Source organism: Cavia porcellus, unplaced genomic scaffold (assembly GCF_034190915.1).
Source record: "Cavia porcellus strain 051 isolate PalLab524CR breed Dunkin Hartley unplaced genomic scaffold, mCavPor4.1 scaffold_11, whole genome shotgun sequence".
In the NCBI taxonomy this organism is placed as follows: domain Eukaryota; kingdom Metazoa; phylum Chordata; class Mammalia; order Rodentia; family Caviidae; genus Cavia; species Cavia porcellus.
Window position 1 is genome coordinate 14,209,500 of NW_026947494.1, and position 15,480 is coordinate 14,224,979.

The 15,480-nt window shown below is 34.3% G+C and overlaps 1 long non-coding RNA gene across 3 annotated transcripts in view; it reads left to right on the forward strand.

Annotated features, from left to right (window-relative positions):
• LOC134478061 (uncharacterized) overlaps positions 1-15,480 on the forward strand; it is a 194,402-nt gene that overhangs the window by 94,931 nt on the left and 83,991 nt on the right. For all 3 annotated transcript variants that reach the window (XR_010050411.1, XR_010050414.1, XR_010050413.1), the window contains exons 3-4: positions 12,068-12,270; positions 13,949-14,380. This is a non-coding gene — a long non-coding RNA (uncharacterized LOC134478061). The remainder of the gene's footprint in view (positions 1-12,067; positions 12,271-13,948; positions 14,381-15,480) is intronic.

Here is a 15,480-nt window from a genome sequence, read left to right on the forward strand (position 1 = left end):
GGGGACCACTTCTTTCTCCTCTCATGCCACTGGGAGCAGGGCAGGAGGAGTGGTGCTGTTTCACTCAGTACCTTCACTGCTGCTGCTGTGGTCCCCCACCTTGTTTCTAGGGGTTCCAGCTAGCTGCTATGCTACACCAAAAGAAAAAAAAATACCCACTGGTGATCTTGATCAATCACCCCTGTGTGTGCCAGTGAAGTTTACTTCCAGGCTGCAATGTCCTCTGTTTGGAGAAAGGCAAGAGAGGCAGGAGGCCGTATATCTCAAATCTATCCTTCAGTTTGCCATGTTATTGCAGTTAATTAGGGCTTTGGAAACTTTCCAGGATAGTGGTTCCTTTTCCATGTGCAGGGAGATTTCCCACCGGAAGCCTGATGGGCTGCTTTGCTATTTTATAAAGTACTATTTCTATGTTTTGTTCGATTGTCCAGTCTCTTATTTCAGATTGATTTTAACATCACGATGTATACCTTTTACTTTCTTCCATTACCTGTGCTTCTAGTAGATTTTCTCTGGTAACTCCAATGTGGGTCTTCCTCTATTCAGTCAGGTTGAATCCCCTAAATGTATTTCTTAAAGTCATAATTTTGCCTGTAAATTATCCACAAAGCTATGTTTATAAATAAAATGACTTTGATTTCATAGTCTGGCATAGACTTTGGAGAAATTCTATTCTTTAGTCCTCACTCTTGGTAGTGGGATTATCTGAGATGCATTTGCACTCTGAAAATTCTTAAATGATTTATTTGTAGTTTTCACACTCATTCATTCTGACCTCATGACATTACACTAATTTCTCTCTTCTTAGACCTTAATTCTTTAGGAATGTAATAATTTTCTTTAATTGCTTGATAATTAATAAGATGCATCAAATGTTACAGAGAATCCACTTACTTTGATTAATAATCTATTTTTCTGAATTGTTTAAGGAAGAGTGGATGCTTGTACATGTTTGTTTAGAAAATTTTTCTTTAATTTTAAATGAAGTGAAATACTAGTTGGTGTTAAAATTTTGCTCATGTCTCAGTTAATTGACATGTATCTCATTTTCACTTCTAATCTTGTTATTTCAAGGTGTGTTTTCAATATGTTAGGAATATTTTGTAAAGTGAAAGTGAAATATAGTTTACAAAGCTTGCCAAGTCTGTATGCAATAAATATTATTATATTTGTTGTGTCACTTGAAATCACTGGAGTGGGTAGATGCATGTTTTCAAGGGATTTCATAAAGTTTTTAATCAATAAAATAGTATTTTGAGAGTTCTTTTGGGAAAATAATATACAATTCTCTATGAAGATCTATCCATGATTAGTTTTAATATTTATTACTTACTGGGAAGTAATGGCATTATTTGCTTTGCTATGCATGTAGATTTCATAGATTCCCTGTATGACAATGAAATGTGGTTGTGAAATCATTTAGTGACCCAATTAATTTTAAATGGAATTTCTTTAGCTGGTTCTGAGCATCTGCTTGAAAGGTTTGTATCTTTCCACTTGGCATTCACGTATTTCATTACCAAGTTATATAAAGATGTGGGTATAAATATTTTATGTACCCTTTTCCCTTGGATCTGTTATTGCAATGTCTGATATTTATTATTTAACTTATTGTCCTTTCTTATTAATATACTTGCATGCTGTTTCTGGGCTATTATGATGTGAAGGACACTATGGGTATAATTCTAAGAATATTTTTATTTCAGAGTTGGTTAACTACAACTAGCTTTGAAGACAGAAAATGAAATTAATGATTCCAACATTATTAAACATTGGTGACTTTGGAATAATGATCAACATTTTCTGAGAAAGGAACTCAGATGTGGAAAAATTCTGGAAAATAATCAATGAGCTTAGACTGTGATACTGCTAAAGTTGTGTATGCCCAGTGGTTAAATATACAAATAAGGGCATAAACTTAAAAATTAAAAAAAAAATATGTGATCTTGCAGCATCTAATTATATTAACAGAAAAACAAAATCTGTAAAATGTTTAGATATTTTTCAGTCATTATGTTGAGCTGGATCCATCAAAATGCCTTAAACAAATCATGGGTGCAGTTGGTACCTGTCCAAATATATTTACATAAGCCTTAAAATAAAATGAAAAGAAATCAGTGCTTGCAATTCCAAAACAATAGGAATAGTAATATTTTCAATGAAAAGTTGTTTTTAAAATGATTGTAAAATTTATAATGTAAACATTTATAATGTAGGAGCCAGGGATATAACTCAGCAGCATAAAGCACCTGCCTGACAAGCTCAAGGTCTTGAGTTCAATTCCTGCCATCAAAAATATTATAATGTAACAATATCATATGTAAATGCTTTTTCACTCATACTCTTAGCAAACTGGATGTTGCCATTTAAAAATATTGTGTTCTATTAGAGAACAGGTGGTATTTCAGTAGAGTAGTGACGGGAGAATAAAAATGTAAATAGAGGTGAGAAAGAATGGGTAGGAGGAAATTATGAGCAAATGCATGGTGGGGATTTTGCATTTCTTAGAAATTTAGCCTGAAGGTGCAGATCAGTGCCATGGAATTGGCAGGTATATCATCTAAAATGTTGGAATTCTTCCTACAGTGATTGCATCTAGAAGAATTGGAAAGCCATCCTAATTTTTAGACTGAAAAATTCATATTTTCATTTTAGAAGGATTTGAATAAATATCATATATACCCCTTAATCTGGAAACAGAATAACCAGTTCAAATGCTTTTAGTAAGATATAATAAAAATGAAAACGTAGGCAGTGGATGTGCCTGCAAGATACATATTGGACATAAGCTAAAGGACTTGGAAATTGATCATATATGAGGTTCAGAAGAAATAGAATAGACTGGCATAAATGTTATCTCTAATGATGTCAAAAACAAAATGAGAGACCAGGGTTAGAAGGTGTTGATGGATTTTGCCTTACATATTTTTTCCATATGTACAAGAGTTGTGTATAGAACTCAAGCGAGAGAGATCCAGAAGACTCAAGACAGAAGGGTATAGTGGATACCAGGAAAAGCAATTTTCAAGTACAATTTTGGCCTGAAGATAGAGACTTGAGAAGGATCAATGCGTTCACAGAAGACTGTGTCACTACTGGTATTACTGGCCCAATGCCTTTGTTATGGTAGGTCAGTGCTATTTGTCTTTTGTAGGATGTTGGCAGCATCTCTGGCTTTGGCCCTCTGGAAGTCATTAGCAGTACCCAAGCTGTGGCAATAAAAAACATCTCTAGACTTGGCTACACATATCTCTGTTAAAAATGTGACTTGTTGAGAATCACTGGATGTATTGGGTGAGAAGGGAAAAAAGACGATCATAGATCCCTGGAGAACCTCAGTATTAAAATGCATCAGTATAAAAGGAGGAGGGAAAGGCCAGCCAGAAGGAAAATAAAACAAAATGTAGAAGAAGAAGAAAAAGGGAAGGAGGAAAAGGAGGAGGAGGAAAAGGAGGAAGATGGGACCAAAGCTGTGCCCCTGAAGTGAGTATGGGATGTTTCAAGAAGGAAATAGATAAAATTGATGTCAAATGAAATAGCAAGTCAGTTGAAGATGAAAATTGACAGCTGTCCCTGGCAACTTCAAGGTTATTGGTGACATTAGTAAGAAAAGACGTTTAAATGTCAGATTCAGGTACTTCTTAGAACAAGTTGTTCTGAAAATCCATAAACCATTAGTTTTTGAGTGATGGCTGTTTTACGGCTTTTCTTAGAGCTTTACTGACAGTTATATTAATTCATTTCATCCTTCCTCAGCCTCTATATTTTCCTTAGGAAATAAAATCTTTCTGTATTTCACACCCTTGATTCCATTTAAAAAAATTTAAGCTTAACCAAATTCTTTCTTATGTTACAAGTGATAGTTCTTTCAGCTTTTACTCTTCTGTTGTCTAAAATGTCCAGGAGGGTGTCTCCGTGGTAACTGGAATGGGAGACATTTTCTTTTGAATAAAATCTCTTCTTCTTGAACCCAATCTACGTGACTGATTTATTTTCTACACTGTATAGTGAAGAAAATGTAAACAATGGCAATTTAAGTTAAAGTACCTTTTATGTGAAGTTATTAATTGTAGCTATTACAGACAGAAAAAAAATTCTGGTTCCCAAAAGCTATTATCTGATGAGCAAAAAATTCACTTGGGCTCTTTTACAAATGAGTGAAGTTGCAATATGCATCAATGCCATTTCAAAGCCTCCTTGTTATGAATGTGCTGGTATTTATATCTAGCAACATTCATGTTGAGATTAAGCTCCTTTGTTAATTGCAAAGCCAGGTTAGTTATATAACATTTTGGCAAAAATAAATGAAGCATTTTATGTGAATGAAATAACTACAAGAAATTTCAATAAAAGTATTATATATCTTATTATTTAAAATTTGACTTGTATTGTTATATTGTTATGTCCTGTTTTATCTCAATCTCTCCCTTATTCATTAAAAAATTATTTAATTATTTTTTATGTTTTTTTTAATTAAGGGGAAAAATTTAAAAAAATTAGCAGGATATATAATAGTAACTTTTTTTGATTTCCTATTAACTTGTTTTGAAGTCCTGTAATACTCCCACTATCTTGTTTTGACTGAGTAGACTCTGTTCCATTCTGTATGATAGTATCAAGTTTGAGGGTATAGGCAACTACTTTGAAGGCAATAAGATTCACTAAGATGCCCATTCTGGTTTGACTATTGTCTCCTTTGGAAGTCCTGTAATGTTTACAATGCTTAAGTTTTATTGGTCTTGTTCTCTACTGTTTTGTTCAACTTTATAATATCTAATGAGATAGACAATTCTTTTTAAGGAAACAAGAGACATTGTTGATAACCATTGTTGATAACCTTGTACTCTGTTTTACATCATGTGCTATGTCTATCCTGGGTTTTGACTGACAGCTTTGTTTTGCCATATTTGACTTTATTCTCTCCCCCAAAAAAGTAATAAGAACTAAGGAGTAATAAAACCCAAAATGTGTAAATTTTGTTGTAAAAGTGAGAGGGAAAAAAAGTGCTCTGAAGGATACAACAGCAAGTGTGTTTAGGGGTGTTAAATAGCTAACCATATTAATGTTTTTGGTTGGATCATTGAACACAACTGTTTGCAGTCTCACTGTTTGAATGTCTACTTTGTATGCTTTGATATGTGATTTGAGCAACTATCTCTAAGATGATAATATGTAATCTATTAACCGGTGATTTCTTACTGTTTTTTTTTTTTTTTTGTGTAGTTCTGTATTAATTGTACCCTTACACCGCTTTGTTTTGTTTTGTTTTTTTCTCTTTTTCCTTTTAAATAAAATAAAAAAAGAAATCACCAAAGTAAAAAAAATTATATTGTATATTTATGTCAGTTAAATTTATAATATTTAATTTGTACACCAGACCTACATCTTAATATATTTATGTATATACATAGTATGGCTTGTGTCTAGATGTCTCCCTGCTATGGTTGATAAATTGTATCAACTTGAGTTTAGAAATGTAACTAAGAAAAAAAGCAGGGAGCTGGGATCCTTACTTTGTAAATATCTTCAGTCTGTGTAGGAGGAGGGCACAGAGGTGATGTGAGTTATACATCTGCCTTGGAGGATACCCTGATTAAAATATAAGGGAGAAGAGGCTTGTTCAATCCCCTTTTGCTCTGGCTGCAGCCTTGAAGTTTGCCCCAGTGCCATGCCATCATGCATTGGAGCCAGCTGATTATGGACTGAAACCTCCACAAACTGAGCTAAATAAACCTGTCCTTTCTTCATTTTGGGTGTTGGCTATTTTGTCCCAGCAATGAGAGAAAAGTAGCCAAGACACCCCTGAAAGGCTCTTGCTATCATAGGTGAACCTTTTTAGTGATGGCTGAATCTATGATGTGCTGCTGGGCTCAAGAGTTTGCTCATGGTTGGCTGCTATGATTAAGTCTTCCCCCACTAGGCATGAGTAAGAGTGGATAGCCTGGAAAAGATATGAGGGACAGAAAGAGGGCCACTGCTTGTCACTTGTAACTTGCTGCTTTCTGCCTCACTGTCTTCTGCTTTCTTTCTGCCATGCCATGAGCTGTTTCTTCTCTGTGATTTCTCTCTGCCATGATGCCATGCCTTGGAGCCAGTCGATGATGAACTGAAACCTCTACAAACTGTGAGGCAAATAAACTTTTCCTCCTTTACTTTTGGGCACTGAGTATTTTTTTCTCAGCAAAGAGTAAAGTAACTAAGACAATACAGACTTTTTCCCCCAGAAAGTCAGTTAGTAAATATTTTCCAGCATTTCTTTCTTAAGAATTTCTAGAAAAATTCTGTGCCAAAATCCAAGGTGAATGCCTTTGTCAGAAATTGCTTCTATATACTGACATTTCTATAACTGATCTCTCTTACATGTCTGCTCATTATTCTTGTCCAGTCTTTGATCACATTTTTAATACGAACAGTTTCTCCTAGCCCTAGCTATTTGTGGAATATTTCTCTTGCAAAGATACAGCCAGTTTTTAACTTGCTAATTCACCTGGACCTCTAGGGTTTTATTTCATATGTCTTTTTTGTGACATCATGTAAGTTGCATACATTTAATTTCAAATGTTGTAATTACAAATACTGGGACTCTTTACTATAACCCTGTGACTTTCTCTCTAATGGCCCCGGCCTTTCTGGTATCTGGAAGCAATTATGATAGGAAGAAGTTTTCCTCTTTGTGGGTATTGTCTACATTACCAATGATAAGTATGGGTTCCAACTGCAGTAAAAGGGGCCAACAGAAGTCTTTTAGTTGCTTAATGTGACAAATCCATTCAGTGTTCCAATGATTTGACTTCCTACGTGGGTGGGTACCATGTCAGAATGTCACCTCAAAACTAGAAGTTTATCAAGGCTGGCCTTTATCATTTGTCTGCTTTCATTTTTAACTTTTGTTTTTCTATTTCCTTCATTGAGTTCCTTTTTAAAGATCAACTCTTCCTAACCAATATTCAGTGCTCACGATCTCTTCCAAATTCCAGTATACGATTGTACTCTAATGAAATGTTGCTTCTGTATTTAAAGGTACTTGTCATAGGTTGTTTGAGTTTTGTCCTACATGTACCACACCAAATTTGTGTGTTCATTGGGCTCTTACAGAAATAAGGTCATTGGACTCTTACAGAAATAGATATAAGTAGTTAAGATGAAATTACCTTGGAGTATCCCCTAAAAAATAACTGGTGTCCTTATTAAAACATGAAATTTGAGCACACACACATGCATACACACATTGTGCTAGGTACAGGAGGGCACAGATCAGGTCATGTGTCTTCAATCCAAAGAATGCCAATGGATCTCCAAAAATCTTGGAGAAACAAGTTTTCCCTCCCGGCCCATACTGGGAACCAACCTTGCTGATACTCTGATCTAAGACAACCAGCATCCATTACAGACAATAACTTTCTGTTGTTTTCACTACCTGATTTGCAGCACTTTTGTTATCCTAGCCAGAAACAAATCAATTATCTAATTATAAAATTGTCATTGTGATTAATTAATATCTTACACTGCACTTGAAACACACTTTCTGAGGCCAGGGACTGAATCTATTTTGTTCACAAATCTATTTCTGTCCTTGTCATAGTTCATGACACATAATAGATGTTCAATTTAAAATAAGATTAGGACAATTTTACATGTAACTTATCAACTTTTCTGGCTGCAGAGTCCATGGGATCCAGGACTTCTGCCAATCTATCCTTGAGATGATGAAAAGAGGGAAGTCTCTCGGGTGGTGGGAGGCATGTGTCTGATGAAAGGGGTCTTTATTTTCACATAGACTAAATGTATCCATTTTGGGACACAGCAACAGAATATGTGCAAAAGTCTGAGAGAATAGTGTGTGGAATGTGATGACAGCACCAGATGGGGAATTGTGTGGTATCTACAAGGCGTGCTGGATTTTAGTGTGTAATTTAAGAAGACCGGATTTTGACAAGTAGCCTTAGGGATTCAAAAAATAGAGCTCAGAAACAAATATGGAATAGGGCTGTGTAATATTTTTAAAAAGCCCTTGCTATAGCATGAACACCCATCATATTCTATTTATGTACAGTGAGTCCACTCAAAATAATAATGTTTTGTACTTTTCATTTACCTAATTGACATTTTAAATGTGTATTATTGTCTTACATGTGAGAAATCTGTTCTAGTTTTCTGTATTTTATGCTATTACCTTTGAATTATCCTCTTATTAAATTCATGTAAATGATACTCTTTGTTAGCTACTTTTAATTTTATATATAGTTTTCAATTAATATATAATAGAATTTTGCACAGGATTGATGTATACAAATCAGAGCGTATGGATTAGCATAAGGAGTAAGATAAAAAATTGCTCTTCATTCCAGAGAAGCATATGCCACTTTAGTGTCTGGTGTCACTAACATTAGATAGATAAAATAAATTTGATGGCAAAATATTTTTTCTAAATATATTTATATGTTAGCTTATTTTTAAGCAGAATAATTTCTTAGCATGGTTAAACTGGTGTAGTCTTCCTATTTATGTGTCAATTAAGTAAAATTAGAAATCTAAAATCAACAAAATTCACAGCACCTCTACCTAATTATGACATCATATGGTAAAAATACAATTATGCATATTTATAAAAGCACTTTGTAGTCTTTTATTACTACAAGATTTTAAATGTGTAACAATGCATGTGAATTCAATTTTATACATTTATAGAAAGAAAGAACTGTTCTAAAGAGCACAGATATAACAATGCACACATTGCTATACAGGCATCCCTAGCCCCCAAATAAGCCACATACACACATATATAGTGCAAGAGACTCTTATGAAATCATTGAACCAAATTATAATGTTTTGGAGGCTAATTTTGCCACATTTAGTTGAAATTTTTAGTTTACAAAACAATCCTTTAGAGATTTCATTTTATGGAAGTTAAGATAATTTCCAATTCAAGATAATTTTAAACACTGAAAGCTTTCCATAAACCTCACAAAAGCTTTACATAATAATAGCTAGTTTAGAAACACATAAAACTAACAATGACATTTCATATCCTCTAAGTAACTATTTACAGAGGACATTTAAAAGGTATTTACAAGTAAAATTTCAGTCTTAAATTTTTCTAGATATTTTCTCTTTTATTTAAAGACCCAATATATAAAAATAAAATATTGTGTTTGGATATACTACGCTGCAATATTGACTTAGTAGAAACTAGGAAGGTGCACATTTACTTTAACATTTAATCACTGAACACTTTTAAACAGTGATTTAAGGCACAGAACTCTCAGAAAAAAACTAAGAAATAAAACAAAAATTTGGCTCAGTATTTCCAAACGGTTCACCATTGTATTTCTTTATATGTGAACATTGCCTATTTGCCTAAAAATAAAGAATGATAGAAACAGAGATGAACATTATTGGCATTGATAATCGAAGGTAAACAACATACAAACAAAATAAAACCAGGTTGCTGCATCAGCAGCTTCTGAATAATTCAGAAGTTGAAAATACACAATCTATTTTATTTTGGAAAGGCCTGACTACAGCTAAATAAAATTGAATGCTTTTATAATTTTTACACTGTGCTGAATTTGTTTATTATATCAAATTAACACATTAGAACTATATAATAAATTGCAGTCACTAGTGTAACATTGCTGTAAATGGCTTTATATACAATAATGATGATGATCTCTGTGTTGAATAATGAAGGAATAGTGTTTAAAAGGTAACAAAATACAGTGCACAGTAAAATCCATTAGATAATACCACAGTCCTTTGAAACTTACAAAATACTTAGAGATGTTGCTTCATCTCCATTAATAGTTAAGTGGAAAATCCAGGGACTCCACACTACTCACTGGTGATTGCACCTTGGCTCTAGGCTTTTTCTTTCTATACCATGTGGGACTGATTGTAACCGAGCCCAGAGTTCTTGTAATGACTTACAGCTTCCCTTGGGCCCTGTGCTTGAAGGGATACGCATGCTTCCTCACACTGGTTGGCTTTGGTTCTTGGCTGGAAGTGAGTTGCTCTCTTCCAAGTAAGACTGCTGCCATAAAACTGGTTCAGGTGTGACCTTTGGGTTTGCATTCTTATAATTTAGCATTTACATTTTTGTAACATAGGATTTACATTCATATAAATTCAGATCTTGTTTGGAAGTCTTCTTTCAGGAGAGCTCAAAAATTCCAGAGAATTTACTAAGCTACATTGTAAGTGGGATATCTACTCACCAAGAGATGCATAAAAGGAAATTGCAAAATATAAGAATAATGTGTGTTCTGTCTGTTGCTGAGCCCTCTGCATGCTGGTTTTATCATATCACATCACCAACTAATTAGCTCTAAATCACTTTCATACAATAATAGCAAACTTTGTATACCCAATTACTGTTTCCTATATTAGTTTTCAGACAGTGCTTTTTGCAATATTTTGTTTTCCCAAGTAGTTTTTGCTATTTCTTGTAAATCATAAAGATGTTCAACAAGTCAAGAGGAAAATTGAACTGTGTGAAAACAATGTTCCATATAAAGAAATACAAACAATCCGTAAACAGTTATTAAAATAAATTGTCTCACAATTTAAAACATGTTAAATGAAATAATATTGAGGTAAAATTTTCAGCGAGATTATCTAAAGAAATAGCCACTTTCACACATTTATAGGCTTTTAAATTGGTATATTATACTTTGAAAATGACTTTTGAAGTTTTAATTAGAATTAAAATACCTTTGATGAGCAGTTCTAATTCTAGGAATTTATCCAACAAAATCACTTAACTATCTTACCCAAAGGAAGTGTAGTGTAGCTTGGTAATAACTTAAATGTGGTTTAATTCCCATTAAGATGATTCTATTTAGGCAAATTATAGTCAATTTGAAATGCTACCTGAGCCTGGAATGTATAGATGTTATATGGGATAAAGGGATTTCTAGAGTGACAAAAACTAGTGTTTCTCATTTCATTAGGAGAACGTCTTGCAATTAAATAAAGATATAAAAATTTAGAAGTCAATTAAATGTGAATACTAAAAATGATTTGCTAATGTTTTATCAGTTGTGGTTTAAGTATTTTGGGGAGGTAATGAAAAATCATGCATGCACATTTGGTGGAATTTTCAATCTACTTCACAAATCAAGTTGGCCTTTGGTTTCCTAGTGAAATTTGGCAGGCTTTGGTAATGAGCTTGGTTGAGAGAATATTCATAAAAATACTTTTTTCTTTTGCCTATTTAGAATAATGCTTTTTTCTTCCTCAATTTATTGACTATGTAAAGAAAACACATAGTTCTAATGTGTTAAAAATCAACTGTGGCATTCACTTCTTAGAGTTCTACAGCTCGTTTGCCCCAGTTCTTGAGAGCTGATTGTTAATTTTCAGAATTTTTGTGAACAGGATGTAAAAAATGGTCATTGCAATCAAAATCTACAAATGTACAAGTAACTTAAAATTGAAACAAAAGTAACTAAATGAAAGAAGCATAGTTAGAAATAAACTCCTTTTTTATTAAGTAAGTTTATTGGAAAAAATATATTGTTAAATAGACTTCCTGAGTCTTTCTTAAATGTGAGGTTGTTGGATCACAGAAAGGAGAGAAGGTACTGGAACCATCTGTGCCCTTCTGTTTGGCATCTTATCAAAGCCCTCCGTCTGGTACAAGCATGCAGGGCAGTTTTAGCAGGTTGTCTAAGGGCTGCTATTTAGTAGGAGGAAGGAATCAATGGCCTGGCAAACATCTGTCCACTAGAAACATTTGAAAATATTTTGTAGTGAATTTGAGTGAGTCCAAGAAGGGTAGAGAGGCAGGGAAATAGAGTCGCTGATGTAAAATTACCATGAGATTAGAGAGAGATCCATCCAGTGGGTTAATATAGGCAGGGAGATTAGGAGATAAAAAAGTTATTGATCACTTCCTGCTGGGAATGATTTCTACTGGAGAAAACTGCTTCATGTGAGAATTAAAACAGCAAGTAATCACAATGGAGATAATATGTGTGATGAACTCAAATTGTCCTGGGGCTTTCTGAGAATAGATTTAACTTGGTGAAATTCACTGATAGGTTTTTTTTTTTTTTCTTGTCTGCAGTAAGGCTGTCTTTCTTCTAGAGGGATTCTAGAAAAGTCCTGAAATGTGGTTTCAGATTATTTGGACGTGGGGTCCTTGAATTTACCCTCTGGATCATAGCTGCACAGCTTGGGAGTCTTCTGCATTTTTTGACTGAGAAATCTGACAGGCCACTTTAGCCAGGTGATCGATTGGAGCCATAAAAAGATATTACTGCCTAACAGGTATGTTTCTTACCCTAAAACAAGGGCTTTGCTTCACGGATTATGTTTATTACAAGAAGTGCTGTTCAATAACAGAAAAAGAAATTAGTGCTTGGATATTTCACAGCAGATTAGTCACATCAAACAGGAGAAAATGTGCTTGAATTAGAAAAGATATGTATGAATCCAGCAATCATGTCATTAGGTGATTATCAGTATCAATGTAACAAGTTTTTAAGATTTAGAATTGTCTAACACAGAAAGTATGAATATAATTTCTCATTAGTAAATGAGCATTTGGAGATTTTAAAATCTTCATACTAGAATTTCACTTGCGCTAGTTTAATTTTGCTTCATTTATATCCCTCAAATATTTAATTCCTCACTTTTATGTCACCAATTTTTTAATGTTCCAGAATTTATAAATTTCTTGCAATAATTCTTAGACCTTTTTCGTTGAGAAGGTAAATCTTAATTTTCCTATGTAAAAAATGTTCCTTATAGATAGAAAGTGAAAAACATTATTAAGAAGCACATTTTATGTAAATGTTTGTTAGCATGCACTGTAAAGTTTACATTAAAATGAAAACAGAGTGGCATGTAGAGTAAGTTATTCTTTCTAAGACGTTTCAGAACATTACACAGAGCACAGTGAAAAAGTGTTTATACATAAAAATATATTCAGAGCCGGTTATCACATAATCAGCATTTAGGTATATAACAACTTGTCACTTTCCCGTGATATCCAGACTGGTACTGTATAATCCTTTGACTGCAACATGAAATTTTTATTCCCTCAATACAAATATTTGTCTAAATAGCTTCTAAAGGACACTGAATAGTCACTGTGCCAAAGAAACATTTTTAAAGTAGAGCACCCCCCCCCACACACACACAAAGCCTCTTTAACATTTACTTCCACTTCTTACAAAACTACAAGTCTTTAAATTACTTAACAAGGTTTTCTACTTTCTTTTGAGAACTCTGCTTATGTGTTTTTCAGATGAGTAATCGGTCTAGGGAATCTAGTTTCTCATTAGTCTAAGAGCAAGACAAGATTGGAGAGACTGAAAAGATTTGGAAGAGAAATGGGAGGTGGATATTGAAAGGATTAGAGTGCACATATCCAGAGAGCAAACACCAGTGGTTCATTAGTTAAAAGCACTGGTTCATATAAAGTCTTTGGTAAATTGTATTGGGCAGAAAAATAATCTCTTCTAACATACGTTCTAACAGATATGCCTGTATCCAAAGCAGTATTTGTGAAGAATGACTTTTTATTTCATTTCCTTTATTTGAAATGCTAGTTGTCCATGAGTAACTTCAATATACATTGTATTATTCTCTTCACTTGTTTAATTTTTGATACCAAAGTTCTCTTTTGAAATAATATGAATTTGATTATGAGTTTTGATAATCAGTTTTGTTCTTTTGATAGAAATTTGCATTATACAGAAATCAAAGTGTTTATACTATTAGTAAATATTTTGCTGGTCCAGTAATTTTTTTTGAGTAGTAATTTTTCTTGACATATCGGATGAAATGAAGACAAGCATTGTATTTATGAAGAAGTAGTGATGGTTTATACTACATCTTTTCTTTTCTGCTCTGTAGTCCAGTCTGTCCTTGAAATTGTATTGATCTTCCTGCCCCAATCTGCTGATTGTGATATGTTTTATTTTCTCCTCTCTTCCCCCAGGTGTGACTATACAGATGTCTAGAACAGTTGGCGAAGTCTGTAGGCCTGTTACTTTGTCACGGTAACTGGTTTCTACTGCCACTAAAGACCATGGTTTTAAAGACTCACATCTAAAGCAACAGCTTTTTAATAGTATTTGACATAAATTGAAACATCAACATGAATAATAACATTTAGTTATAATTTAGTTATTGAGTAGATCTTGCAATGCCTGCTATATGTAATGTGTTCTCAGTGTAGACGTACAGAACAACTTCATACACAAATTAATAAATGAAGAAATAAAGTAATGTAAATCAGCGACTGATCTCAAAATGCTTCTAGACTGTTTTGCAGCTAATACCTAATAAATTCTACTCAGATGCCATTGAAAGTCAGACAGGAATTGTGAAGTAGAGAAGCAAGATGAATGCACTGGGCTTTGCATAAGAGGTAAGGTCAGGACTTTGTTGGGTCAGGGATATTTCTGGTTGGCATGTAGCAAAGGAGTTATGGCAGGCTCGATTTTACCTCTTCTTTCTGGGATGCTTCTATTTTATTCCACTTGATTTTATTTTAGCTGCACATCTCATTATTACTTGAAATATTTCTGATTGCTCATTGCTCAGTACCTACTTTCCACTCAAGAGAAGCATCATTTAGTAAGGTATTCCTTGCTCAAAGGAATGAAGTTCTCCAATTGCAGAAACCTGCTGTGGTTCAGAGCTGGCACTGAAAGTTTCCTGTGTTTGGAAGACACGTGGATCCTTGCAGGCTGTACTCACCAGTGGATTAGTCCAATAAAGAGTCCCAGAAGACTTGTGGTCAGCAGACAGTGCTTAGTCAGAGACGGGTCGCTGGGGGCATGACCTGGAAGGGTGTATCTCCTCCCCCTGGGCTCTTTCATTTCTCCGTGCTTCCTGGACATCTGACTTGGCCTCCATGCAGTCTCTTCCACTCTTCCATTTGGGCTGCAGAGCCAAGAGACCATGGACTAAAAAGTAAGCCAAAACAAACCTCTCTTCTTCTAAACTGTGGATATTGGGTATTTTGTACCAGCTTCCAGAAAGTGACAAAGACAGATTTGGGTACTAAGAGGCAGGGTTGTTGCCATGACTGCATCCAGCCATGTGGTTCAGAAGCCTTTGAAATGCCTCGTGGGTGGAGTTTGGATGTTTGCAGACACTGGTGTGTTAGAGAAAAACTAAAAAGCAGTAAGCCAAGCTTATCAGATCTCAGAAGACCAGAATGATGATAGAAATGCAGTAAAAATCAGACTCCAGAGATTTCAGCTGGGAACCATGGACTGAGTTGGCAGCTGGACACCAGACCTTAGGTGTTACTGTGTGGCAGAGAATTTGTCTATATTTTGCCCACATCCTAAGACTTTGAGGGAGACTAACAATAAGAGTGGTGAATTAATTTATCTGCTGAAGGAAATTTCCAGGAACTTTAAAATTTAGGGTGTGACATGGGTACTTCTGGCTTTCTTCAGCTAGGTTGACAGTGACAATTGGGAGGAAATAGCTCATTTGAAAAGTTTTGAGGTTTGT